Source organism: Coregonus clupeaformis, unplaced genomic scaffold (genome assembly GCF_020615455.1).
Source record: "Coregonus clupeaformis isolate EN_2021a unplaced genomic scaffold, ASM2061545v1 scaf1662, whole genome shotgun sequence".
Classification (NCBI taxonomy): domain Eukaryota; kingdom Metazoa; phylum Chordata; class Actinopteri; order Salmoniformes; family Salmonidae; genus Coregonus; species Coregonus clupeaformis.
Window position 1 is genome coordinate 10,208 of NW_025535116.1, and position 4,451 is coordinate 14,658.

General features: G+C 40.5%; 1 pseudogene; it reads left to right on the plus strand.

Moving 5' to 3' along the window:
- The first annotated feature begins 2,766 nt into the window (after positions 1-2,766).
- LOC121563350 lies at positions 2,767-2,947 on the plus strand (annotated as a pseudogene).
- Positions 2,948-4,451: the final 1,504 nt, after the last annotated feature.

Consider the following 4,451-nt stretch of genomic DNA (forward strand, 5'->3'; position numbering starts at 1 on the left):
TGCAGCTCAGAGGAGCACCTGATCCGTCACTGCTCAAAGGCAGCCCCCTCTTACGCCAGAGCGGTGAGCGGGTAAAGAGCAGATGAGGGAGAAGTTATAGAGCTACGCGCTATTGAGGAGGTCGTGGAGGAGCTAGTGATGGAGAGAGAACTGCGAGAGTCTGAGGGGAGCGGCAGTGAGGCACCATCATCACCTCATGAGGAGAACGGAGCGGGGGACAGGAGTTGGGGCAAGCAAATGGAGGAGGCTACAGGAGAGCCCACCGCGCCCTCTGCTCCGGAGAGCTGGACCACTGTGGGAGAGGGGAGGAAGTGGTCTGTCAAGAGAAAGCAGATGAGCCCTGTTTCCTCACTCATCCGCATGGAGGCGACGGAGAAGTCCGCCATTGGGGGGGGAATCGTTTCAGTTGTTTTGCAAGCGGGTAGTTTGAGGAGAAAAGCGCGAGAAACCCGGGCAGCGCAGAGGAGACTGCTTTCCCTGTCAGGCGCGAGCTCCACCGACAGCAGCGGTCTGGCACCCAGCGGTGTTCCAGCACCCACACTGACTGAGGAGGAAAGTGTTTTCCCGACCCCTATCTTTGTGGACAGTCCTCCCCCTGGGGACCACCGTTTCCCAGACAGGCCTCCTAACGAGGAACTGTACTTAAAGTGAGTCTGGAAATTCATGTCATATTTAGATAGTTGTCTGCTTCCCTCCTTTCCCCATGTCGTCCCTTTTGAACATAGCTAGCATAAACGCTAGAGGGCTTAGGAACCCCGTTAAAAGGGCGACAGTTTTTCCCATTTGTCCTCCATTTGCTTCTCTGTGTGTTTTTTTTTACAAGAAGTACATTTAAAAGATCAAAATGATGTGGAGAGATTTACGAGGGAATGGGTTCAGAGAGAGTCAAGGTGGAGTGTTGGCGGGTGCATTCTACAGGGGTTGGTGTTCTATGTGGAAATAGGGATTTAAAAATAGTGGGGAAGTTTTTCGGCAGTACACGGGAGGGTTTTAATAGTAGATATTGATTGGAGGGGCAAATGTCTTCGGCTAATTAATGTATATGCACCATCGACACCCAAGGAAAGGAGGGAAATGCTGAACAACCTAGACGCTATTTTTATGACAAACAGACAGGTTATAATGGGGGGAGATTTTAATGTATCATATGACCGGGGTAATCTGGGCGGGCATCTTGTAAAAAATCGCTAATAGAGAAATATAATTTGGTTGATACTTATAGAGTGGCGCATGCAAATGATCCCGGTTTCACCTGGGGAAACAGCAGGGGCGCGAGGAGCCGCATAGATTATGTGTTTGTTCCGCGTGGACTCGGTGTGTCCTCTGCACGCGTCACTCCGGTTTTTTATTCTGACCACAGTTGCCTGTCTGTGAAAGTAGAATTAAAAACAATTGCATTTGGAAAAGGATATTGGAAAATTAATAATGGTATTTTACATGACAAAACATACTCCACCTTGCATATGTGTTTCCCATGCCGGTGTCTCTAAGGAAAATGTTCATACGTGTACTGTTTAATTTCTTTTGGGAGGGATATGAGTACATCCGGAGAGATCGGATGTACCAGCCTATAGAGGCTGGTGGAAGGGATTTCCCTCATATTCCTCTCAAACTAGATGCGTTGTTCTACTCAAACGTTTGTTGTCTTTTGTCGTCTTCTGTACCCAAATGTCATATATTAATCAAATTCTGGCTGTCCATACCGTTAAGGTTTATGGTGGAGTGGGATAATAGTAAGCCAAAAGCTGAAATTATCCCATTACATTTTAAGAAAATAGTTGAATGGGCAAGGAAAAACCCTGTCTGCAAAGTAAAAGAAAATGTAATCAACCACAGACTGCTATATGTGAAATTGATAGAAAATTGTTGTCCTAGAGACCGATTACCAATATCACCTTCCACCTGGCTACGGGCACAATTAAAAGGTTTAGACAACAGACTGAAAGATTTTAATTGGCTTGTTTTACACAGACGTCTTCCGGTCCGTTCAACATTATAGTATCATAATTTGACCCTGAATAAATTTTGTCCCAGGGACAACTGTTTCGCAATTGAAACAATTCCCCATGTTTTATGGGAATGCTCTTTTGCCCAAATAGTTTGGAAGAAAATTAAAATGGATTTTAAAAAACATTGATTATGAAGGGGTAGCCAAATTTGAACTAAAACATGTGGAAAAGGTGCAATTATTAGAATTAGTGACTCTGGTGTCCCTTATCAAGACCAAACTTTGGGAGGCCAGATGTGGTGCGGTCAATGACACCCTCAAGTGGTCACGGACGGGATTGGTTAAATTTATAAAACAAGAAATTTGGAAAAAAATACAAATCGAAATAGATAAGTGGGGCATCACATCTGTTAAACATAGATGGAAAGGGATATACCCTTCTTTGTAAACGTTTTTTATAGCCTATATATAGGCCTATGTATAACTCTATTCTGTCATGTAAATTGAAATGTAGGCTTTGTAAATATTCGATATACACTGAGGTTTATTCAGAGTTCCCTTTGGTATATGTGTATGTTTTTATTTCTATAATAGTTTTTATTCCTTTGAAAGATCAGCTTTGGGAGATTGTTAGAGGCAATTGTTTACATGCTTCTCTTGAATGTAGGCCTTTTAGCTGGTCAGGTTCCTCAGAACAGCACTTTTTTTAGGAGTTTTGCTATTTTTATACGGTTAAGGTACTGTTTTTGTAAATCCATGTTATGTACAACGTTATGCACTGAATTTGTACTTGTATTTGAATGTGAAATGAAAAAAAAATTATTTTTCAAAAAAAAAAAAAAAAAATCTGTTCTTATCAGTTTAATATCTGATACGTCCCCTATCTGGGGACCATATATTAAATTGATTTTTGGAATAGGGAGATGGAATAGGGGCTTGCTCCGTCCACTCCACGCATCGACCTGGTATTGCAGTACCTCCAGGAACGGTGCACCCCCTCTCATTGTGAAGATAAATCATGCAGAGTTAACGCAGTTGCTTAGTTTTAATTAGTTAGGATCGTGATGTATATTGTATTTTCACATTTGAGCAAGTTCATCTCAATGTCAATGATGGCAAGAGAGTGCTGGTCAAGTCAGTCACCGTTATCTTGACTATGATAGCTGATATCAATGGTGCATTAATCTTCTAATCAAAGTTTATTCGTCACCTCCACAGTACAGTGAGGCTTACTTGCAAGCTCTCCTCAACAGTGCAATACACATTATCAAAAATATACACAAATAGCTAAGTAATAAAGTAGTTTAACAAAAAGAAGACAATTGTTATGATTAGAAATATATACACTAGAAGACTATACAGTATAAACTATGAAATGTGCTAAAGTAATGTACTGGTAACATGGACTGCCTCACATACCGGTAACGTTATCTGATGTACATTTTTACATTTTAGTCATTTAGCAGACGCTCTCATCCAGAGCGACTTACAGGAGCAATTGGGTTAAGTGCCTTGCTCAAGGGCACATCGACAGATTTTTCACCTAGTCGGCTCGGGGATAACGTTATCTGATGTGTTTGTCTGAAGTCATTATTTGATAGGCCTGCTATTTCACAATACTCAAATATATGCCCTTGAAATGTATACAAGGTTTGTAATCCGTCTTCCTGTGTTACAAAGTAACTATGGCTATTAATTCCATTGATTCTATTTCTATGAATTCACACTGCACCTTTTCCGAGTGACAAACTTTATATAGTGTACCAAGAGTTATTCCTTCGTTTACGGCATGTATACAGTACATATCATGTATACAGTACATATCATATATACAATACAGTCGTTGGCTTACGGCCATACCAGTCGCAATACGCCCAGTCTCGGAAGCTAAGCAGGGTCGGGCCTGGTTAGTACTTGGTTGGTACACTGCCTGGGAATACCAGGTGCTGTAATCATTTCTGTCCAGCATGGTGTACTCTTCTACTGTTTAATATGGGAGCAACTGTCTTTATTTATTACAGTTTCTCTCAATCGCCTACAAGCATATTTTGGAACAATTTTGTCGATTTCCAAAACAGAGTCCACAAGACACACAACATTTGCATAACAGTAAATGCTTTTTAAAAATGTAGTTGTCTTTTTAAAACATAATTCATAAAAATATTATACCGTTAAAATTGCAAATACATTCATCAAAATAACACGACTGCCTGCAAAAGATTAACACAACTATACTTATCTCTTGAGTGCAAGCAGACAAAACAGAAAGTTAGTCTGTCTTTTAAAAAATCCCAGTAGATCCATAAATGTTCTTTGCAGTCACTAAATCCCGATGATCAAAACTGGATGTACAATGATCCAAAGGTGCAGAATTATGGGTAATTACTCTCCTTTTATGCATATTTAACCAAACATTTTCATACACATCAAATTTGATTCCTGATAAAAAATAAAATAATAATAAACTAAGCATATTGTGTGCATGATTCATTCATTGGAGTCA